Source organism: Hemicordylus capensis, chromosome 11 (assembly GCF_027244095.1).
Source record: "Hemicordylus capensis ecotype Gifberg chromosome 11, rHemCap1.1.pri, whole genome shotgun sequence".
Taxonomy (NCBI): Eukaryota; Metazoa; Chordata; class Lepidosauria; order Squamata; family Cordylidae; genus Hemicordylus; species Hemicordylus capensis.
In genome coordinates, this window is record NC_069667.1 from 16,391,580 (window position 1) to 16,416,343 (window position 24,764).

Genomic DNA, 24,764 nt, shown 5'->3' on the forward strand with positions numbered 1-24,764 from the left:
TACAGACTGTTTCGAAAGGATGAGGATCAGCTTTTTGTAACCAATGAGTATAGAGGCAATCACTTTACCACCCTCCCAACTGGCTTCATACATGATCTTGCCATCATCTTCTACTTCTACCTGAAGCTCCTCCTTTGAGTCACACACACTTTCATATGGGGGTAATATTTCCTAACTCTGCTACCTACTACGACGACAAATATTTATACACCGCTCTTCAACCAAAGTTCTCAAATTGGTTTATGTAGAAAAATAAATAATACATAAATAGGATGGTCCCCTGTCCCCAAAGTGCTCACAATCTAAAAAGAAACATATGGCAGATACCAGCAACAGCCACTGAAGGGATTCTGTGCTGGGGTTGGATAGCACCAGTTGCTCTCCCCCTGCTCAGTATAAGAAAATCACCACTTTAAAAGTTGTCTTTTAAGTTGTTAGAGAGAAGAGCTGGTCTTGTGGTAGCAAACATGACTTGTCCCCTTAGCTAAGCAGGGTCTGCCCTGGTTGCATTTGAATGGGAGACTTGGTGTGTGAGCACTGCAAGATATTCCCCTCAGGGGATGGAGCCGCTCTGGGAAGAGCATCTAGGTTTCAAGTTCCCTCCCTGGCAGCATCTCCAAGATAGGGCTGAGAGAGACTCCTGCCCACAACCTTGTAGAAGCCGCTGCCAGTCTGTGAAGACAATACTGAGCTAGATGGACCAATGGTCTGACTTCCATAGCTGACCATATGGCAGCTTCCTATGTCTCTTTGCCCAGTTAGCTGTTGGTGATACACCTAGCCCAGGCAGTCCATATTAGGTACTTTATGAATCAGTGATTATATCTACCTTGAGCCATTTCTAGGCACGATTCAAGTTATAAGGTCCCCAGGGTGCAAGTGGAGAGAACTGGAAAGGTGCTAACAGTCTTTGCAATCAAGGCCTTTGTGGGGGCCATTGCCCCAGGCCCCACACGTGGAGGGGACCCCATTCAAAGTATGCTTCAGTATTTGAAATAATCAGATACCAAATCAGTATAAACAGGATCATATCATCATAATCAGATACTGATCAGATACTTTTCATTCAAAGCAATACAATTAATCTGTTAACTCTTGATCCTGGGATTATCTTTTATTTCAGTATTTTGGGCTGTTTGATGCATGATGCAGTGGCAGACATACTGTGAAGCGTTATGCATGGGGTAGAAGTTAATTCAACACTTGTGCTTCTTACAAGCTGTGCAAGGCGTGTGAGGAGAGAAACTCATTGCAAAGCTTGGGAAGGTCGCATTGGTCCCCACAAGCTGCCTCAGTGGCAGTGGTGGGGCCACATTGCCACCCTGCTAGCACCCCAATAATCCAGTGCCTTGGGGGCTGCGTCACCTTGCCTCATGCACGGACCGTCCAGTGGCACAGGGGAGCCACCAGCGGTCCTAGTTCAGCCTGCTGCCAGTGACCCCCTAGCCACGCCCCCTGCACCTGATGTCAGACACACCTGCATCTGAGAGAGAGAGAGAGGCAGAGACGCTGCAAATGTGGTGCTGGCCGTAGTTTACTTGCACAGCCCCCTTTGCAAATGAGGCCACGCCCCCAGAGTCTGGCATCAGACACAGAGGGTGTGACTGGGGTGCCAGGCGTGGCCCCTGGTACATGGCGGCCTGGGTTCTTTGAACACACACACCCCGCCGGTACAATGGTGATTCCACTAGCAGACAGAGATCTGGGAATCTGGGTAGGGTTTTCTGCTTTTGCTGGTTTGTTAACTCTTGTCCCAGTCAGGTCCACTGGCACTTCCCTTTCCCTAAAGTGTGCACCTCATGGCAAGTCCTTTGTTGATGCTTCTGTAGGGCTCCGACAGGAAATGAGAAAATGGGTGTACTAACAATTATTCCCTCCGCTCCTGTGAATCTCATTAGAATCTTTTATATTTACATCCTCTATTCATCATCTTGTCTGCATTCTGAATGTGTGTGAGAGAGAAAGCAGGTAGTCCGTGTAATAGCCTGCAACAGGCATGCAGGGTTTCTTCCACTCATATTGACTGCTCTCCCCATCCTCTGCCTTGTCCTTTAATTTCCCCCTAATATATCTGGCCTATTTACTGTTCCAGCTTCGCTGCGGGTGGTTGGCTGGTGGGCCGTGGGTTGTATTTTTATTGCTGCCAAATATAACCCTACCAAGGTGCAAATGCTCCATTCAAATTCCAGCTTGGTGTGAAGGCCAGGTGGCTGTGCATAATTTCCCTTATTTATTTATTTATTTATTTTAAAATATGAAGACTTTTGATGCCAGCCCTGCACATTCCAGCATCTTTCACTTCCTTGGTGGGAGGAAGTAGCTGAGTATCCCCCTGCCATCTCCCATCCTTCCACTCCGCCTTCTGCTGCCAGATTGCAGATGGACTGGAATATCTTTACTCCACCCCCACCCCCTGACTGTTCTGTTGCTGTCCCTTGAAATGCACTGCATATATATCTATATATCTGATATGAGACTCTCATATCTGCAAGGCAGGGGCCCTCAAACTTGGGTCCCTGTATTGTGGCTGGGGATGATGGGAGTTGTAGTCTAGCACCTGGGCACCCCAGTTTGAGCACCCCAAACCTCTGTTCAACAGCAAATGGAACCAATGAGCTGACATAGCATCATGTGGAGGTGGGAAGAAGATAGCTCAGAATCGGCGGGGAGATCTCTGAGTAACTTGCTGAAGATTGGCAAGAATACCCAGCTCCCAACTTTTGTTGTTGTTGTTGTTGATCCAGTCTACCTTCTGCCTATCCCTGACTTACATGGGAGGGCTGTTCTCATGATCAGAACTAAGGTTGGAGAAGCCTCCTACTGTGGTGGTGGTTGTTGTTGTTATTTACATTTTATATCCCACTCTTCTTCCAAGGAGCCGAGAGCGGTGTACTACATACTTAAGTTTCTCCTTCAGGAGCTGTGCATGGTCCTGATATTTTATTTAGATCAAAGCAAGAATGGAGGCAGGGAGTCTGCTCGTGGGCTGAGCACCAGCTGGCTAGCAGGGGGTTTCTTCCTTCCATGTTCTGAAGCTGGGGATGGAAGCTGGGTAGGGCATGTTGGTCCTACCCAAGTGGGACTTGACAGACAAGCAAACTCCCTGCCTCCGACCTTGCTTTGATCTAACACACAATCAAATGTTGGGAGCGTGCCCAGCTTCTGAACTAGGGTATGAGGGTTCTGCTACCTTCATGATATGGAATTAGTCCAGAAACTACAATCAGTACAGAATGAGACAGCCAAACTGGTCTCTGAGACAACCCACAGAGACCATATAACAGATGTTGATTTTTTTTGGTTTAACACCGAATTGCACTGGCTGCTGATATGCTTCTGAGTGAAATACAAAGTGCTGGTTATCACCTATAAAGCCCTCAACAGCTTGGGCCCAGAATACTTAAGAGAGCGCCTTCTTTGTCATGAACCCAGCCGCCTATTGTGATCATTTGGGGAGGTCCGGTTGCAGTTGCCACCGGCTCGTTTGGTGGCGACTCCAGAACCTGGCCTTCTCTGGGACTTTGGAATATGCTCCCTGTCAAAATAAGAGCATCGCCATCTCTGATTGCTTTTTAAAAGTCCCTCAAGACCTGTTTAATCAGCCTTTTAAATGAAATTAATTTTGAACAGTTTAATTGTTTTTATCCTGTGAAATTGTTTTGACTGTTTTTATTCTGTGGAACTGTTTGTTTTTACTTTATTTTATATTTGTTGTGTTTTAAATTGAGTATACCGCCTAGAGAGACACATATCAGGTGGTACATAAATATGATAAATAAATAAATAATCATGTCTGCTGGAATACTAGATGGATGGACTCTCCCTCTCCCTCTCCCTCTCCTTCTCCCCCACTCTCTCTCCCAACCTCCATGTTACTGTACCTTAATTTTTATTGTGGGGGAAGTTCTCCAGTGTGGATTTTCCTCATGCAAACATTTACACAAGAAAAGGATTTATGTCATTGTAGGATTAGAGGGAAGCATATTTGTTCTTCTGATGTATCCAAAATGAGGCTTGCCTGCTGAGCATCAATGGTAGAAACAGCCACATGAGTGGAATGCACTATGCAAGATCAAAGCTTATTAATTAAAAAGCCAAAGGGGTGTCTATTGGAATATCTATCCATCTCTAGCTAGCCTTTGCTTTGGGGATGGGAGACAAAGATGTTTATCACAAAGTTCAGCTCATCATGGCCCAATCTCCACTGGATGATGCAAGCTTCCTTCATCCAGTATTGGGCTTTTAGGATCTTGAGACTACTTAGGCAGATCTCAGGGTTTTGAATGAGCCCAGGAGTTCCCAGCAGGGGAGAGTCAGAAGCACAATTCCCTCTAAAGTGTGCACATGTGCACATACCCACAAGTTTTTGGATGTCCGCTCAGTTCCTTTTAGATCCCGCTCAGGTTGAATCAGGAAGGCCCCACTCTGAATGCAGGTGCGCGCACACTGCCTTGATACTGCCACCCAGAACAAAACTCATTCCGCACAGAGATGGGGGAAAAAAAAATAGAGGGACCACTGGTCAGAAGTTCTGCTGAATCCTGTTGCTTGGTACTTTCCAAAACATCGCAAATATGCTTAAGTGTTCAAAGCACTTGTATGTATATTACCCCAGTATACTTCACAACCTGACTTCAGGGCAACTAGTATAATCAATCCATATCACACTGGTGGTGTTGGGGGTGGGGGAGAAACTTACTTAGCAAGTTCATGGTTGATCGGATTGCACCAAATCTTTGTCTTGCAAACATTTTTTGGCACACAACAGTGCTTTTTGTTCACCATTTTTGCTGGCATCCAAAGGATATTAATGACCTGATCAAAAGCTGCTTTGGCACCATTTAAAAAAATAATAGTCTGCATTTTCCTTGGAAGCTATCTCAGCCAATTAGGGCCCATGTAGCCTGTATGATGTCATCTCTCTTCTACATATCCAATCAGATTTGGCAATTGGATACTGCAGTGCCAGCTCATGATGGTTCAATGCTGTCTTCTCTCTCATTGAATGGTGATACTTTCTTTTTCCACAGACCTTCACCTCCCAAAATCACTGAGTGTGTGTGTGTTGTGTGTGTGTGTGTGTGGGGGGGGGGGTGTTGGTGTGCTTTACCCAGCTGATGAAAGCTTTTTCAAGAAGCATTACCCCATTCAGCTCAGTCCTAATGCTGGAGACCAGGACTGAGACTAAACCCTGTGGTTCACATATCTGTCTCTTAGCTGCTGAACTCTGTAAAATACTGTCGAGGCAATGGAGTCCTAAATCATAGATACTTAAAGAACAACAGAGACACCAATCCACAGCCCATTTACTGCAGAGCATTTCCATTGTCTCCTAACGGGAATACTCTGCAGTCAGAAGAACTGTAGGCTGCATTCCTATTAGAATTTTTAAAAAATGAAATATGACTCTGTTTGCTGTACTAAAATATCCTGCCAGCTCTGCTAGGAAACCCGATAAATCCTATCCGTTAATCTTTCAGTGTAGGAAAGTTCTCCTCCTGATGTAATCTCCCTCCCATCAATCTTGAGAGTTGGTCTGTATTCATCTGCAAGTTGACTGCTGTCTTATAAACATGCTGCAGTCATTCTTGTATTCACCGCCCATTACTGTCCCAGGGCCTCTGCTTTTTCCTGATTAGTGGGGAGACAAGACAAGAGTTCTGCTTTTGCCAAGTGGCTTAAGCCACTTTTGACCAGGAGCAGCTTGTCCTAATGAGCGGGTGCGGGGGCAAAGAAAGCAACCCGCTCTCTCTCCTTCCTAGAGCTCCATTTGCTCCTCTCTCCCCCACTCCAACTGCCCACCCCTGGCATTAATGAGCGCCATGCTGCCTGCAGGCCCGCTGTTCGTCAGGTAGAGTTGCATAGTTAACTGTGCTCTACCTGATGAATGGCTCACCTACAGGCAGCACAGCTCTCATTAATGCCGGAGCAGAATGGGAGAGAGAGGAGTAAACTGAGCTCCGGGAAGGAAAGGCAGCTGTGCCTCCTTGGTGCCCTCTGCCCGCCCCAGCTTGTTAGGACAAGCCGCTCCTGACTTTGACCCTTCTCTCCCTTCTCCATCCAATGGTTTTCCTGAGAGCAGAGCTTTGTTCATACTCTTGTTACCAGTTCTGCATCTAGGTGTGCTGCACAAATTGTGAACTGCCTGGAGCCTTTGGAGTCAGGTGGTATATAAATAAACAATATTTTAAAAAATAAATGAATGAACATATTTATTTACCACCCACAAACAAGCATCCTTAAGGCTGCGACTTTAGTTAATCAGTTAGATGAAATGATTAAAAGAACCACTAATCAACTGGTCAGTTAGATTGATTAATTAGGACAATTCTCCATCAACCAAAAAGATGCTCCCCATTAAGGCAGTTAATGAAAATTTGGGGCAGGTCTGAAAAGGAGAATGAAATTATGAAAAGCAAGGATGTGAGACTGATCTAGAGACTGATGGGCTTCAGCCCCTGGATTTGGCTGAAGCGTTCTGGTGTGCAATGATGCTATTAGTGCTTCTTGTAGTGTGCGTATAGCAAATGCTGCTGGCTTAGTGTTACTTATTGGACTCTGTGTGGGTTGGGTGGAGAACTGGGAGAGCTCAATTTGCATGGGCGAGGTTGAGGGTCTGGGGCATCTTCCTCCTAGGTGGTCTGATTAGAATAGAATTGTGGGAGATTTGCAAGAGGTCTCAGCAAGATTTAGGCTCCAGGAAGCTGGGTTCCATGACCTGGCTTTCACTTCAGGTGGGACAGAAATGGCTGCTTAATTCAAAAGAGGTAGGGGTCAAGCAGCAATCAAGGTGTGGAGTCAAAACCAGGCAAGGGTCAAGATTCAAGGGAGCAGATGCTCCAGCAGCCTGAGGAGCAAGCTCTGAAGCTGGGACTTCACCGGGCCTGGCGGTGGGCAGGGGTTTGACCAGCAGCTTGTTCCAGTTGGAGCCTGCAGAAATGGCCTGATCATAGAGTCCAGGCTACGTTGCCCATGTTCAGGACCATGGACAGCTGACCAAGAGACTAGATGCAAGGCAATCCAACCAGCAGAAGACCAAGCAACTATCTGGGTCCTCCTCAGTTGCCTTTTAAAGATGATCTCATTCCAAGTTGCCTTTCCATCCCCAGAAATGGAGGCATCATCTTTTTGCCTCTCTCTATAAAGTGACATATTCTCAACTGCCCATCAAAGGCCTGTTCTTCAGTGAGCTCATTGGAAAGATGCTTCTTTACAAAGGGAAAGTTCTGTGCAAATTCCCTTCTGTATACTTCCTCCCACAATATTGCTCCCACTCTTATAATTATCTCCACTTAAAAATCTCTGCCTGCTTTTCTAGTTAATTAATTAAACCTTTTGTGAAAGGTTTCAGAGGTTTGCTCCTTGCAAAAGAGGATCCGTCTGTTCATCTGTAAGGACAGATGTTCACTTGCCTCTCCGTTTCCTTGCTGCTGCATCCATCCTAATGCCTGCTTCAGCCTGGGGCTCCATAACAGACCCACAACCTGAACTGTTTGAGACTCTTTTTGCCTCTCGCGGGCAGTAGGTACAAAAACCCTGGCACACCATTTGGGAACCAGCAGGCTAGGAGATGTGCCAGGGTTAGAGTTCCCTGTAACAGGGATTTCCAGATGTCATTCATCATAATTCACATCATCTCTAGTTGCAAAGGCCTTTGGCTGGGAATGATAGGAGTTGCTGTCAACAGCATCTGGGATTCCCTGTTACAGCAAAGGTTCTCAAACAGCCTTTGGCTGTTGTGGCCGAGGATGATGGGTGTTTTAGTCTTAACACCTGGGAACCCAAGTTTGAGAACCCTTGAGTTTTCACCAGTGTTCCCCCTAACAGGGATTCCCAGACGTTGTTGACGACAACTCCCAGAATCCCCAAGCAAAAGCCATTGCATCTGGGGTTTCTGGGAGTTGTAGTCAACAACATCTGGGAATCCCTGTTAGAGGGAACATTGGTACTCAGTGGCCCGGACCTTCTCAGTGGTAGGGATGGGATTTTGGAACAGCCTACCCAAGATCACCCCCTTTCCCCCTGATCCTGTAGGACTTCAAGTGCAAACGCAAGCATTTATTTGCAAACAGGTGGCCAAGCTGTGCTTTCTGTTTTTAAAATGACATTCTACTTTAATCTGAGTATTTACAGACTTTTGTTCTGGGAATAGATCTTTCTTTGGTGGCGTTCTGTTGTGTTAATTCATACATTGTTAATGAAGTTTTATTATTTATTCATACTTATTTTCTTCTTAAATCAGCTTGAGCAAACGGTTGGAAAGGTAGCGTGGAAATGCCTCCCTCAAATAAATGAAATGTGTGAGTAGGTGGTAAGAGGGCACAGTGACATCTAGGTTAGAGGCGACAATTGCCAGAAAGGCTCGACATTTTCCATTGAAAACTTAACTCCTCCCGGCCTCATTTCCTGAACTATCCGGTCTTTTACTGCCAGCGTTCGAAGCAGTAATGCCACATCCATGCGGCTCCTGCTGACCAGTGAAAGAGGGTCACTCTTGCCTGTTTGCGCAAGATTCTTTCATCATCTAGCAGCCTGTTCAAAGTCATTAATTACGTTTCGTTTTTGTAACCGCAAGCTGCATGCAGGATCTGCATCAAGGGAGGCTGAAACCGCAAGTGCTATAAATCTGCAGCTTCTGCCAACTCAGCGGAAGACTGCTCTCGTCTTCGCCAGCCCTTTTACGCTAGTTCAGAGCTTCCCTGTAAATGAAGCAAGAGAATCCCACATGATATATTTTTTAAAAAAATCACCTGTGCAGTCTTAAGTAGGGATGTGTACAAAAACAATTTGCCTGGTTCAGCTCAAATCTGAACTGGATTCGAACTGGACCAGGCATGTTAGGTTTTGACATCCCCAAACGAGGGACCAGGTTAGGTTCAAATCTGAACTGGTTCGGACCCTGTTCAGGGATGCCGGGTGCCAATAAATTTGGTTTTTTAAAAGGTTGACTTGCCACCACTGAGGCCTTCTGGGGTCTCTGGAGGCTCCCCCTCCCCTTCCAGCCTCTCCCCCCCCATGCTGGCGAGGGGAGGGGAAACCTCCAGAGACACCCCCTCGCAGGTTCAGCAGCACCACCTGAGGCTGCAGAAGCTCTCAGTAGCTTTTAAAAAACCAAATTTTTTGGCACCTGGCACCCCTGAATCGGCCCCGAACCGGCCCGTAGGGTTTGGCTCGACCTTGAGCCAAATTGGTTTGAGCCTGTACAGGCTCAAGATTTAGCCGGTTTGCACATCCCTAGTCAGAATGTAGCTCCCAGGTCTTTAACCAGCACCTGTCCTTTCACTGTCTGTGGCTCCCAGGGTTTTTTTTGATCCAGTCTGAGCAAATGGGCTGTGACGAAGGACCCGCAATTAAGGACCTCTCATTGAAGCAAATGGCTCCTCTGCCCTCACGGAAGCCCATCCGCTCTTGCCGTTTGCCAAGCTGGAGGGTCCCCCCCCCCTCAGAAAGCTGGAAGCAGCCTGGAAGAAGATTCTCTGCTTGTGCTGCATACTGTGTGTGTCTAGCCTTCTCTCCTGCTCCACTGTCCCATCTCAGCCTCTGCTGACACATGATTTGACTTTGGCGTCTTCCCAGCAAGGCTGGGCAGCTCTCCAGCATGGAGGCAAGGCTGCTGAAGTAGCAGGGAGTTGGCTTTAAGTAAGCCAGGAGCATTTTTCACAGGGTTGTCCTGTTAAGATTCTCAAACAGTATTTAAGTATATTTTTAGTTCCTTCCATTTCTTCCGTCATGCAGCTGGACAAGGAATGGAGGTGGCAATAAGAAACTGTGAATATAGGGAGCTGCCTTCTACCGTGCCAGACCCTTGGTCCTTCTAGTTCAGTGCTGTCTTCCAGACCAGCAGAAGCCCTCCAGGGATCCAGATGGGTCCTCCCCAGCCCTACCTGAAGATGCTGTGTGGGATATCTTCTGTGTGCAAAGCGAGGCCTCTTCCACTGAGCTATGGTCCTTCCCCATAACAAGCTCTCTCTTTGCTCAAAAAGGATAAGGACATAAGAACAGCCCTGCTGGATCAGGCCCAAGGCCCATCTAGTCCAGCATCCCGTTTCACACAGTGGCCCACCAGATGCCCCTGAGAAGCCCACAGGGAAGAGGTGGGGGCATGCCCTCTCTCCTGCAGTTGCTCCTCTGCATTAGAGCTGAGGAAAGTGCTTAGAAGGGCAATCCAAAAGCCTGGGAAGCTGGAAAACGCTCTCTGCAAGGGTGGCTGATCTGGCCGCCCAGGGCTGCCTCTTGATCGTCTGTGGGGAGAGCGGACTAAGCCCGCTCTCCCCACAGAACCCCCTCCAGTGCTTCACACTGATTGTGTGAAGTGCCTCCTAATGTATAGACTTTGCTGTGATGGCTATATAGAGCCTCCATGGCCAGGAGAAGTATGACTCCGAATACCAATTACTGAGGAGCAACAGTGGGAGAGGACACAAGCCTTCCTGCCTTGCTTGTGGGCTTCATGGAGGCGTCTGGGCATTTTTCACACAGCAGGTTTTACTGCAAGGCTTTGCTGCGAGTTGAAAATTGCCCCCAAAACCCAATGCAGAAAATGGATTATTTTTAACCCAGATATAAATCGGGCTACATTCTAGCGTGCAATGAAAAACCCGGATTGTGTGTGAAGTGTTCCCCAACAGCTCACAGGGACTTTGGGGGTAAATCTGCAGGCTGAAGGTTAGGATTAATAACCCCTCTTTCACATTTTCCACGGTGGAGCAGCATAACGGCAAGTTCACACACACCTTCCATGACAAAAGGGATCCTTACAATCACCAGCTTGGGATAGGGGTCTTTGGGCTTCATCCTGGCTCACCGCACATGCTGATTGTTGACCAATGTGTGTTCAACAATCCACGGGTCCATTCGCTGAGCCTTTCTTGACACTGGTATCCGTCTGGATTTCTCTCGTAAGATTTGCACAAAGGGCTGTCGTTGGGGGTTTGTGCAAATCTCCCGTAACAGATATTTTAATCAGGTGACATTGCGGACGGCGGGTGGGAGGGAGATGGACTATCAAGCTCTGTTGGATCAAAGGCCGTAATTGGATTCCCCAGGAGCAAATCTAAAGGAAAATGCAAAAACATGGCAGTATTGAACCGTGGTGAAACAATCAAAGCAGTGCTGCCTCCAGCTCCAAATGGGATTATAGAACAGTGACTCACATTTCTTTTTTTTCTGCAATCGCTTTGAGTTTTGGATGTGGCTTGGGAAGAGAGTTCTTCCCCTTCATCTACTGAGTGATGTCTGTGTCTGTGTCTGCAGCTCACGCTCCACCCTAAGCTTCACCTCCCACCGTCTTGACAGACGTGGCCTTCCTTGCCCTTTCCTAGATAGATACTACCTGTGGCAACACCACACTTGGCTTTCACTTCCCCCCTGCATAAGCACATGAAGAATGCAAGAAGAATCTTCTTAGGTCTGACCAGAAACCAACCTGGGGCTGCTGGGAATCCCAGCCATAGGGAAGATCTTTGCCTTCAAATCTCCTTTACTCTTCACAGCAATGTCTTCAGAGATACACGAATATGGTGAATATTTATATGCTGCTTTTCAACACAAGTTCCCAAAGCGGTTTACATAGATATGAACAAACAAACAAACAAACAAACTGACTCCCTCAAAGGGCTCACAATCTTAGAAACAACAACACACACACAAGGTAGACATCAGCAACAGCCACTGGAGAGATGCTGTGCTGGGGATGGATAAGGCCAGTTGCTCTCCCCCTGCTAAATAAAGAGAATCGCCACTTTTAAAAGGTTCCTTTTTGCCCAGTTAGCAAAGCATAGATTGCCTCTGAACCGGCAAGTTTCATTTAGCAACCATGATTTAACAGTTGAAAGGCCTTTCCCTCTTCTCTATGAATCTGTCCCGTTCTTTTAAAGCCATCGAAGCCAGTACTCATCACCACATCCTGTGGCAGTGAGTTCCATCAGAGAAGCGTGCATTGTGCAAAGCAGTCTTTTCTTTTGTCTGTTCCGAATCTCTCTTCCTGAAGTTTGTGTGATTTTAAGTCCTATGAGAGGAGGAAATACCTTTCCCTTTCTCCACACTTTGCATGGTTCTATAAGCCTCTATTATGTTGCCTTAGTTGTATTTCCCCCTGAAATCCCCAATACATTCGTTGCTCCAAATGAAGAACTAAGCCTGAAGCAGCAGTGATTCAGGGCCAATGAAGCACTTATTGGTTCCTCAGCTCACTTGGTCTGGTGAGGCTGATGAGCAACACTACCCACTCTGGCCATCATATGGGTGGCGCTGTAGTGTAGCAAATACTAGGCCAATAGTTTGCCCTAGGCGTGTAGGGACTAAGGCAGGGCTTGGCTCCTGGAGGCCCTAGTTCAAGACCTGCTGCCTATTAAGATAATCAGGGGATGTCTGGAATGCTCTTCCTAACAAAATTAGAGCCTCCCCTCCTCCGGATGTTTGTATTAATGTATTTCATTTATTCATTCGATTTCTATACCGCCCTTCCAAAAATAGCTCAGGCAGTTTACACCGAGAAATAATAAATAAATAAGATGGCTCCCTGTCCCCAAAGAGCTCACAATCTAAAAAGAAACCTAAGATAGACACCAGCAACAGTCACTGGAGGTACTGTGCTGGGGGTGCTGGGGGTGGATAGGGCCAGTTACTTTCCCCCTGCTAAATAAAAGAAAATCACCACGTTAAAAGGTGCCTCTTTGCCAAGTTATCAGGGGTTTAAGAAAAATCTAACAACATTTTTAAAAAATATATGGTATAGAAATCAAATGAATGAATAAATACATATTTTTTAAATTAGGCTTTTAATTTATTGACCCTGCCCGTGACTGTTGCCAGTGTCTATCTTATGTTTCTTTTTAGTTTGTGAGCCCTTTGGAGACAGGATTCCATCTTATTTATTTATTTATTTGTTTGTTTGTTTGTTTATTTATTTATTTATTATTTCTCTATGTAAACCACTTTGGAAACATTTGTTGAAAAGCGGTATATAAATATTTGTTGTTAAAGTTTTAAGTTTTAGAGTTTTTATCTACATTTTAACTTTTTAAAATTGTATTAATGTTTTAATTGTTGTAAGTTTTAGATTGTAAACTGCTTAGACATTTATATATGGGGTGATATAGAAATGTGCCAAATAAATACATAATATTCCCTTCCTAAAATGCCATAACAAAGAGTAGTGAAGGCACCCATCTGCTGGCCCTGTGGTGTCCTGTCTGTGGAGCCCACATAAGCTATGTCTGCTCTTGTTTCCTGTGAAAAATCAAGTTAGTTACATACACAATACCACATTCAGGAATTGAGTGCTAATGGATTATCATGGGTTCCACAGTGAAGGTGTGGCGTCATGGCTTTTGTGTGCATTTTTGCTAAGCAGCAGAGCTCACTCTTGATAATGATGGGGTGGGGGAAAGTGCATTAGAGATGTGCACGGAATTAATTTTTTTATTCATTTTGAATTCAAATCAAATTCAAATCTGGTCTTTTAACCAATCAGGAGGCCTAAATGGTTTTTAAAAAGGCGTCAAACGGCTCTCAAATTGAATTCAAATTGAATTTTGAAAATTTGATTAGAATTTGAATCACCTTTTTACAAGGTGATTCGATTCAATTTGAATCACTCCAATCACCTAGATTCAAGTTGAATCAATTCAAATTCAAATTGATTTGCACATCCCTAAAGTGCATGGGACTCCAGCCAGAGAATGAATGGGAGGTGGTACGGAGGGGGTCTCTCCCTCCCTTGCAAAATGCTGGAAGTTGGGGCACAATCTTCCTGCCCTGTGAGGAGACCCAATGAAGGCTCTTCCTTTTCCTTCCTCCAGATGGAACCTTCATCTCTTCCTGGAACTCAGCACCTATACCAGGGTTTGCGTCTTTGACAGACACGCTTGTGGGTGAGGAACCAGGACGTGAGTGGCCTTTGCAGGGTTCAGACAAGGGCAAGGTAAGCCACATGTGAGTCTCCAAAACAAGAATGGTTGGAGCCTAGTTGGGGGCCCTTTTGTACATTTCCTGGCTGCACAGGAATTGCTTTGCTGTGGTCCTCTCCCATGCACCTGTGGGGGGCGGTGTCTGGCAGACAGAGCCCCGTCACTACCAATCATTGGTTTTGGGCTTGGGGTGCTGAAAGAGCTTCAGACCTATCTTGTTCCCCTTATAACAACCCTACAGGGTAGGCCAGTGCTTTATTATTACAGATTTTTATCTTCTCAACAAAAGAATTCTGGGCACAATTTTCATAGCAAAAGATGTAAGGAAATTGTTTCTTGTCCCCAGGGGGCTCACAGTCTAAAAATTGCCATATTTCAGATGGAAGAGCTGAGGGACCTGCTCACCTAAGGCCCTCGAGTAGGGCTGCTGACATCCCACTGCCCGAATAAGGGACATGCGGGAGTCATTGGGAGCCTGAGTGATGTGTGTGTGTTTTATCACTTTCATCTTAAACTACGGTATAAGTAGCAGCTTTGATGCCGGAAGTGAGATACCCTTGTGAGTTAGCTCATGTGAGCAAGTGGTGAGCCTACGCTCTTGTGAGTTCAGAGAGTCAAAGTAGAAACTACAAGCCTGTAGCTCCAACTCAGGTGTAGGGGCACTGCAGGGAGTTCCCAAACAGGCCATCTTGGTAATAGCATCCAAGGCTTTGCTTGCAACATTTTGCTCAGTACAAACTGAAGGGAGTTGCAAAGCATAGGAGGAGGCGCTTTACACTCAGTGAGTGCAGGGCTTTCATTACAGTGTTCACCAGACCTTGGCCAGCAACAAGAGCAAAAGTCCTTACCTTGTCCAGCGGTGAGCAGGGAAATGAGAGCTGGCACCATAACACAGAAGGGATGTTGCTCTAACACAGGGGTAGGTAACAGTTAGGGGTGTGCACAGAACCGGCTGGCCTGGTTCGGTTCAAGACCGAACTGGTCCCGAACAGGACCAGGCCAGTTTGGTTCCTCCCACCATCAAACACCCCAGGTTTGGTTTGGGGAGCGGGGGTTGCAAGTCAATTTTTTTTAGTACTTACCCCCTCCGAGGGGCTTCTTTGGGGCCATGGGGGTGTGTGTTCCTGTGGAGGTTTCCCCTCCCCATGCCGACCTTCCTTGTGGCAAAAATCACCTGGTTCAGGTGTTCTTCAGCCCTTTCTGGGCCTTTCCTCCTCATGGTGGCCATTTTGGAGGCTGCCACACTTGCACAATGGGCTTCTGCATGGCCTGGGTCATGACCTGGTCCTTGTTGCATACCACAACTCTTTCCCCTGGATTCTACAGTGAGGAGTCCTGGATCTGGGGTCATAACACCAAGGTTCTACAGTGGCTCAATGTTCTGCCCTGGAAAGCCAAAGGTATTTCCAAATGGCCATAATGCAGCTTCGTCAAATTAACCAAGTATGTTTTTTGTTATTTTGAGAATATATAATAGTGCCTTATTTGGAATTAATGTGATATGGATGGCTAATCATCCATGGTACAGATTGGCCTCTTCCTTGGAGGATGAGGTTTGGCTTTCTGGATTAATGTTTTTGCCTGATGGTGATGCATCGGGAGCTGCAGTTTTCCTCCAATAGGAAGCACCCAACCCAGGTTAATGCTGACTAGGAGAAATGCAGATGAGTTTGGGAACTCTAGCCACAAACAAGCTTGAGGGTAGAGTCGAGGCTGCCTAATGACTTCTCCAAGGGTTTGGAGTTTAGGCCAAGAGAACCTGCTCCGAATGAAAGTTCAGCTGTGCCAGAAAGCTGGATCTAACGATGCATGGCAAGGAACGTGTGTGTGTGTGTGTGTGTGTGTGTGTGTGTATACATGTGTGTGCTTGCTGGTGCTTATGCATACTCTGCTTTTCAGCCAAGAACAACTCCCAGTGCAGCTTACCATTAAAGTCTGCACAAAGGCAAAATTATAATAGGGAGGATATGGAGGTGTTTATGGCCATTTCTTCTGGGCTCTGAATGCTGATGTCGTAGTCCAGGCTGCAGAGTCTTCCCTTCAGAGACAGGAAGGGGAGGAGCAGTTGGAGATGGACGCTGGGGTTGATGGAGGATGCAGATGCTGGGAAAAAAATCTCTTTTATTAAAACAAATTTACCACTCTAGTAGTAGTAGTAAGTTTATTACGGTCCTTAGACCAGCTTAACATCTAAAATAATACATTTATAATTTACAAAATATTCAAGTTGCTAATACAGACTCCAGGAAGTTTGGATGCAAGAAAACAAAACTTGGCCGCATTAATAGAGGTAACAGATTTAAAATCTGACAGCAAGACGTCCAAGTAAAATTGATCTGTATGGCCAGGATGATTCTTCAAGAAAGGAGCAATGAACTTAATACGAGCATCTCTATAAAACTGACAATAAAGAATAACATGAACAACTGACTCTATATCCCCTGAGCCACAAGGGCATCAACGCAATGCATACGGAACTTGTTTATATTTCCCATCTAGGAGTGCAGAAGGAAGGGCATTCAAGCGAGCAAGGGTCAATGCTCTCCTAAACTTAGGTAAAAATATATTATTTAAATGTTCAGCCAGTTTATGACTGAAATTTTGGGAGTCTCTATACATTCCCCTTGGTAATCGTGCACACTCCTCCTGCAGATCTATGTCCAATAGTCATTGAGCCGGGTCTCACGATCGGTGAGACCCGGTTTTGGAAGCAAAGTGGGCTCCCTGCAGACGATCCTGCCGGGAGCCCTGGGCGGCGGATCGGCTGCCCACACGATTGCCGGCTCCGTGACAGAGCCGGTGGGGGCTGAGGGGGAGCGGAGGCCGATCGGCCCCTGCAAGCTCCAGCATGTCCTGTGCGAGCGCGCAGGGCATGCTGGTGAGACCCCCGGAGCCAGGAGGCGGCTTTTTGCCTCCCCTCCGGGGGTCTCCTCGTGAGTAGGCATGGTGCGAAGCTAGAAAATCAGGTTTGCAGAGCACTCACTCCACAAACCTGGTTTTAAGGCAGGGGTTTTTGAGCAGGTTACTCTCCTAGCCCAATTTTTGCAGATCGTGAGAATAGCCCCATTGTCTGACAAAACATATTGCCTGATCTAAACCCCTCCCTATAAGGTTTTCTTGGGAGGTGCCAATTTACCACGCTAAACAACATTGATCCAAACGCAAACAGCAAAACCTAATACAAGAAACCCCAATTCATCAGTCCATCCAGACTCGAATATTGTCTAAGGTAGGAGAACAACCATAGTTTTCCCGATTAGTGTAAAGAATAAAATCTGACCAAATTACATAAAAGGCATTATTTATAATCTGGTTTGAATGGAACCAAATTACATAAAAGGCATTATTTATAATCTGGTTTGAATGGAACCGAATAATATAGGTTAGCATTTCTGAGATCACAATATGCCATTAAGTTCTCATACCAAGTATCCATCAACATGGTTTGATTTTTCCAATGTTTGGCTATGGCAGACCTGGCAGCATATACACAATTAATTTTTTTTGATGTCACAACTGTATTGACCCCCAGAAAATACATGTACTAATGCAAGCTGGGGGCAAGGAGGCAGATGCTGACCCGCAGAAGCCGTCCCTCCATTGACCTGCATTTTCCTCAAATGCAAGTTGAGCTAAAAGCAGAACAAAAAAACACATGTCTGTCCTGAGAATGGAAAACGTTTCCTAGTTTGAGTGACAGGGTACTGGAGAAGGCCACACATCATCAAGTATTTCCGTCTCATCAGGTGGGTCAGCAGTGCCATGTAGTTCTGCTTGTTGACGGTCTTGATCATCAAGATGTAATCTGGCCTCCTCCACACTGCTAATCTTCAGTCTAACATTAACTTGCCCAAATAGCCCCCTCTTGATGACTTTATTGTAACAGAAGCTTTAGCGGATGAGGTTGCGCCCATTTGGGTTTTCTTCTTCCAAAGTCAAATGAAATTCAGGTTCAAGTGATTTCCTTAAATTGAACTAAAATGCAAATTTGAGCATTAAGGGGGGAGAAATCACAAAGGGCAGTCAAATTAGTTACCAGCTGAAAAGCACAGTTAACATTTCCAAGAAATGAGCTGGCTGCAAAAAGGGAAATTAATTTCCTGCACCTTTTCTCTTCTGTTGCATGCGTTTTAATTGTGTCAGGGTCCCAGCTTTGGAGTCGATTAATAAGATTACTTTATTTGTATCTTGGGTTTTTAAAAAACCAAAAAACCCCCAAAAAACCTCTGCTCATGTGAGCATCTGCAATGTAGTCCCATAACACCATCACACCTGATCCTCAGGAATGGAGGACGGGGGAGAGTTGGACCTATTCCCCTGTATGCCAAAAGCCAAGGGACTTGTGTGGTTCATTTTTTTGCTGGGTTGAACAGCTGCAATTGGCAGGTTGCATATTTAAAATATTCCTTTGTGTTAACACCTCCTTGCATGTAGAAATCTGACATGTCAGGAGGAAGGGTTCTTGCTTTGCCGTCTTACTGATGAACTACTTTACTGTGTGTGGGGATGTTTGTATACAGTATATATGTCAGGGCACTCAAATATGCAGTCCTAAACCCAGCATTCTCAGCGACACCAGTAGTAGCTGTACCCTGCGATTCTGCTGCTCACAAAACTCCCTCAACTCATGGCTTGAGTGAACAAGCACCAGGACAAAGTATTTGCTTCCAAATAACCCCTACTTGGAAGCTTGGAGAAGCCGCTGCCAGTCTGACAATACTGAGCTAGATGGACCAATAGTCTGATTCGGTATAAGGCAGCTTCCTATGTTCCTTCCTTATGTTCCTAAGTCTTAGCCAGGTTTCCCCTGCTCACTGAAAGACAAGCCGTGATGTGGTCAGGCGGGTCTCTCCTTAATCATCATAACTATTGCCCCAGTGGGGCATGAAGCGACCCTTTGCATGCTGGGAGGCTGTCCTCAGGTTGAGGATGTTTATGGAACCCAAGTCCACCAAATTCCATTCTGGATTTCCTGGCTCCATATTTTCCAGAAATACCTTCCCCAGTGATGTAGTTGCAGGTCTAGATGTGCAGGCACTCTCCATGACACCCCACCCCAAAAGCCAGAGAAGTCGAGAGGGCACTCCGTCCCTGCGCGTCCCCTCCTCCACTACATTCCTGACCTTCCAAGTCAGAACTCAGCAGGCCGGAATCTCGTGTTTTTCAGAATCCAATTTTGAGGCTGTGGCCTCTTTGACTGCTATTGTGCCATTCACTGGTGACCTCCATCTCTCCACTGTATTGCATAGAGAGGTCTAAATAGGCTGCAGTCCTGAAAAAAGCCTTTTTCAGACTCTGAGAGGCCTGGGGGCAGAAGGTTCATTTGAGCTCTTGCTTCTTCTCACTGCATCATTGTAATTTTTTCTTGTGTTTTTTTTAAAAGAAAAATGCTAGATATTCATAAAATCTTTTCAAAAACCATCTACCGTATTTACCCGAATAGAAGGTGACTATGCCTTCAAAGATAAAGGTTGAATACAACTTATACCTGTATTTCCCCAAAAGAAAGAGGACTCTGCATTCAAGATGATCCCCCTCATCTTGGATTTGGGTAAATACGGTATATTGACATCAGCATTAATGTTAAGATGTACGTAAATACATTATTATTGAAAGACAAAGATATACTACTGGTTTCCCTTGCAAAGTACAAGACTTCTTTTTCATGCTTCATAAACTAAATGCAAAGCTTAGAGAATGCCTTCTTTGCGGGCCAGATCAAATATAACGGTAATGCAATCATATTGCTGGCCCTTATTATGCTGCAGACAGAGGTCATTTTACATTGAGCCTAATCTGTGTCAACCTCCCCTACCTCTTTTTTTTTTAAAAAAAATATATATTCTGCCTGAGGAAGAGTTCTGTGGAACCTAAAATCTTACATATTTGTTTTGTGACTTTTTAGTAGGTCCCAGTAAAGGTTTTGCGCTAATGTTGCTTTATTTTAAAAGTTATGTCTTCATTTTCCTACGTTTCTTGGCAGCAAATTCAGATATGAGATCACCAAAAGATATTTAATAACCTAAGAACATAAGAACAGCCTTGCTGGATCAGACCCAAGGCCTATCTAGTCCAGCATCCTGCTTCACACAGTGGCCCACCAAATGCCTCTGGGGAGCCCACAGGCAGGAGTTGAGGGCCTGCCCTCTCTCCTACTGCTACTCCCCTGCAACTGGTATTTAGAGGCATCTTGCCTCTAAGTTTGAGGTGGCCTATACCCTCAAACTCGTAGCCATGCCAGTGATAGACCTGTCTTACATGCATTTAAGGAGAGGAGAGCTGGTCTGGTGGTAGCAAGCATGACTTTTCCCCTTAGCTAAGCAGGGTCCACCCTGGTTGCATATGAATGGGAGACTAGAAGTGTGAGCACTGCCAGATATTCCCCTCAGGGGATGGAGCCGCTCTGGGAAGAGCAGAAGGTTCCAAGTTCCCTCCCTGGCAGCAACTCCAAGATGGGGTTGAGAGAGACTCCTGTTTGCAGCCTTGGAGAAGCCACTGCCAGTCTGGGTAGACAATAATGAGCTAGAGGGACCTATGGTCTGACTCAGTATATGGCAGCTTCCTATGTTCCTATTTTTATAAACCCCTCTTAAAGCCATCCAGCCTGGTGGCTGTCTCCACATCTTGTGGCAGAGAATTCCCTAGGTTGATTATACATTGTGTGAAAAAGTACTTCCTTTTGTTGGTCCTTGGCAATCAGTAGATCTCTCAAAAGATCCAATGCAGTAGAGGGAACAGATCATGATTGCCATCTTGACTGCAGCATTGTTGGCTGTAATTTATGATTAAACCAGAGATTGTTTGGAGAAAGCTCTTTTTCCTTCACAATTTGAAATGGGCAGAGTTAGATGCAGGCAGGAAGCTGCAGTAACATTTAGAAAAGCTTCCTCTAGTTCCTTACTGTAAATTGCCTTCAAAATATTGTGTGGTCTTAGATCTATCCCATCAATCTGCATTATCTGAGAAGCGAATGAAATCTTTTTGTTTAGAGGAGAAAGAAATTTGGAGATCTTTTGAGTAACTTCTCGTCAGAGCAGTGTGCTTCTCTGCATGGCCCGGCAGGCAGTGGTGACCCCCATCTATCCAATGTGGACCCCTGGCTGACTGTTTATTGGGACTGTGCAAAGCTTTGGCCAAAACCGACTCTCTGCACACTCCCCCTGGCACCATGCAAAGACTACCATTCCCACCATGCAGTGCTGCACTTTGTCCAGTGCTGAGGGTCTCCATGAAGGACAACTGAGCTCTCTTGAGCCCCTGAACTATCTTGGAAGGCTTGCTCAGTGTGTTGGGAAGCATAGCCCTTCCCTGCACTTTCCCCATAGAGCTCCAAAGAGAGGGCTCCATCTGCCTTAAAGGGCCCTCCCAGTCCTGTGCGGAGGCCAGCACAGTGGGGAATGGCTCTCCCAATGAAGGCATTTTGCCCAAGTGGCCACTGCTTGAAAAATATTTATTTATTTATTTGTTTATTTGATTTCTGTATTGCCCTTCCCAAAATGGCTCAGGGTGGTTTACATAGAGAAATAATCAATAAATAAGATGGCTCCCTGTCCCCAAAGGGCTCACAATCTAAAAAGAAACCCAAGATAGACACCAACGACAGTCACTGGAGGGATGCTGTGCTGGGGATGGATAGAGCCAGTTGCTCTCCCCCTGCTAAATACATAGAATCTCCACATTAAAAGGTGCCTCTCAAGTTAGCCGTGGAGATATCTGACCTACATCAGCATGCCTCTCCAGAGTATCATGACTTTAGGAGGCTTGTTCCCCAAATACTGAGAGAACTCTTGATCCTGGGGTTATCTTTTAACTGGTTTGTTTTACTGCCTTGAGTGGAAAGACTCGATTGATCATTTCAGATACGGAACCATACCTTGGATCAGATCCCTCCATGTGTTGGGCCCAGAAAAATTGCCACCCAACCCCTACCCCGGCTCTGAGTAAGGGGCAGGCATTAACCCACCCTGAAGACCCGCTTTCCCCAAGGGAGGAGAGCTGGTCTTGTGGTAAAGTGTGCTGTCGAGTCGGTGTCGACTCATGGCGACCACAGAGCCCTGTGGTTGTCTTTGGTAGAATTCAGGAGGGGTTGACCATTGCCTTCTCCCACGCAGTGTGAGACAATGATGCCTTTCAGCATCTTCCTATATTGCTGCTGCCCGATATAGGTGTTTTAATGGTGTCTGGCCTGGTTTACATTTGAATGAGAGACTACATGTGAGCGCTGTAAGATGAATGGGAGACTACATGTGATAGCACTTTAAGAGGGCAGGGCCGCTCTGGGAAGAGCACCTGTGTGCTTGCATACAGAAGGTTCCATGTTCCCTCCCTGGCTGCTCTTGTGGGGCTGAGAGAGACTCCTGCCTGCCTGCAACCTTGGAGAAGCCGCTGCCGGTCTGTGTAGACAATACTGAGCTAGATGGACCAGTGGTCTGACTCAGTATATGGCAGCTTCCGATGTTCCTATGCTCCTCTTTATTAGAAGGGGTGCTGTTTACCTGCCCCACCTGTTTTCGGGGCCATTTTCTAGAAGACAGGGCTGTTGTCATCATTGTTTGGGGGGCTGCAGTTTCGTCATCCTGCTCCGATGATCTAGATTCTGGATTTTCAAATTTTCAGCCAGAGTGGAACCGGCCAGGTGTTTGGCTCCCGGGACAATTACGGAGCCCAGCTGCTCCATTCTGCTCATCCCTAGTTAAGATCCAGTGTCGATGTGTCTCCTGTGACTTGTGCAGCAGTTGATCCAGTTGTAGGAGGCTGCTTGCCTTCAGTGAAGGAAAAATAGGCTTTGCCGTCAGTGGCAGAATAATCCGTCTGTCCCGGCCTGTCGTAAGCACCATAGCTTTCTCTCTCTCTCTCTCCACCCACCTAATTTCAAAGAGCGAACATCCCAGTCAAAGATCTGACTGACACAGGAAGTCGGGGCGGATATTCAGTCCCTGTCACGTTATCCCTTTGTGAATCCACGGTTTGGGTTCCACACAGAGGCTTCATGGCAAAGCTGAAAAGGAGGCACCCTAGTCCTGTTGTGTCGCTACGGTCCTTTGTTAGCAAGCTTCCGATACTTGGGGAACAATCTGAAATGGTGATTAAACAGGCAGATGGAGTGGAAGGAGCAAATGGAATGGCAAATGGCGATCAATTAGTGCAGAAAATGGCTCGGCTGATTAATCATTTGCTCTCAGCTGTAACTGCAGAAAGCCAAGCAGCCGGTGATCTGCGAAAGAAGTCGGCCAAAAACGAAGATATGGCATTATTGATAGAACTTGACAACAAAGTAATACACTTATTTGGCCAGCAGAGAACAGTTAATTTCCAAGCCTACCCCGTCGTCAGGCTATCCACTTTTTTGGGTGGCAGTTGCTTGCTGTCAAATGAATTGACTTTCTTGATGAAATGTTAATACAGTTTCATTACATGGTAATTAGGGAAAGGCAGCATGCTCTGAGCCCCTGAGATGCAGAGTTTAGGAATTGAGAGGCAGGCCTCTTTGCACGACTGTATCAGCTGTTCTGCTTATGACCGATCCACTGATCTGGGTGTGAAAATCCTGTTCTTCGTCCACAAGACAATTTTCTCCTGCAAGTCTCAAGATCCAGGTTGACCCCTGGAGCTCTTGGGTTAAGATTGTAGATTAAGAATGACCAGTTGAGTGTATTTGGACAAGGCACTGACCACATGCAGAGAGTCCTCCAAGTGGGGATGTGAACAGAACCGTTTCAGTGCATGCGCGACAGCCACTTCTGGTATTATGCAGACCGGGGCGGCAGGAAGGTACTCAGCCACCCCATGTAGCGGTTTTGGCAGCAGTGCCAGCAGGGGAAACAATACCACCCAAAACTTACATCTCTGGGCAGTTTACTTGTAGCAAGCATGTCTTGTGGTAGCAAGCTTGACTTGTCTCCTTAGCTAAGCAGGGTCAGCCCTGTTGCATATGAATGGGAGACTTGATGTGTGAGCACTGTAAGATATTCCCCTTAGGGGATGGAGCTGCTCTGGGAAGAGCATCTGCATGCTTGCATGCAGAAGGTTCCAAGTTCCCTCTCTGGCAGCTCCAAGATAGGAGCTACTTGATACAGAGCTATTTAATACTGATCTAGATGGACCAATGGTCTGACTCAGTATATGACAGCTTCATATGTTTCTATGGATCTTTGAACCTGGGCCTTCCATGTCTTCACTGCACTTTGCTGGAAAATGGAGCTGAAGGGCCAAATTGTTGGAATGTAAATGCTTTCCCCACTCCACAGCAGTTAATATGTGAATGTGATGTCGTAAAATTTCTTTCTTCTAGCTGTGCCAAATGGTTGTTAGATGTCCTCTCCCGTCGTCTTCTCAGAAATCCTGGAAGGAACTCTGTTGCTGTGTTCATAGGAACATAGGAAGCTGCCATATACTGAGTCAGACCCTTGGTCCATCTAGCTCAGTATTGTCTTCACAGGCTGGCAGTGGTTTCTCCAAGGTTGCTGGCAGGAGCTTGGGTCACTAATGTTGTTGGACTACAGCTCCCATCATCCTTACCGCAATGGCCAAAGGGATCATGGGAGCTGTAGTCCAACAACATTTGTGGACCCTAGCTTGAGAACCCCTGCTTGTAAGGAAATCCATGTCCAAAACCAGTATACCTCTGAGGGCCATATGCTGGGACAAGCAACCTGGAAAGGTCGCCCTGCTTCTGGACATCAAGTTTCATCTGGGATGCTGTCCTGGATTGCACCGTGGTCTGATACAGTGAAGCAGTTCTTATGGGGGTTTTGCATGCATGTATTCTCAAGTTTCACCAAGTATTCACGGAGGATTGTTTGACAGCAGCTGGCATAGTTTTTACTCCCAACAGATGTGGAGCCCATGGGGAAA

General features: G+C 46.2%; 1 protein-coding gene across 8 annotated transcripts in view; it reads left to right on the top strand.

The window, feature by feature from the left end:
- HTR2C (5-hydroxytryptamine receptor 2C) overlaps positions 1–24,764 on the top strand; it is a 250,560-nt gene that overhangs the window by 134,472 nt on the left and 91,324 nt on the right. For 4 of the 8 annotated variants that reach the window (XM_053274334.1, XM_053274332.1, XM_053274331.1 and 1 more), the window contains exon 3: positions 13,803–13,924. The exons of 3 other annotated variants lie outside the window; for them this stretch is intronic. The gene's annotated coding sequence lies outside the window, so the exon portion shown is untranslated. Of the gene's footprint in view, positions 1–13,802; positions 13,936–24,764 lie in introns of all 8 variants that reach the window. One more of the 8 variants, XM_053274333.1, reaches the window with a different exon arrangement.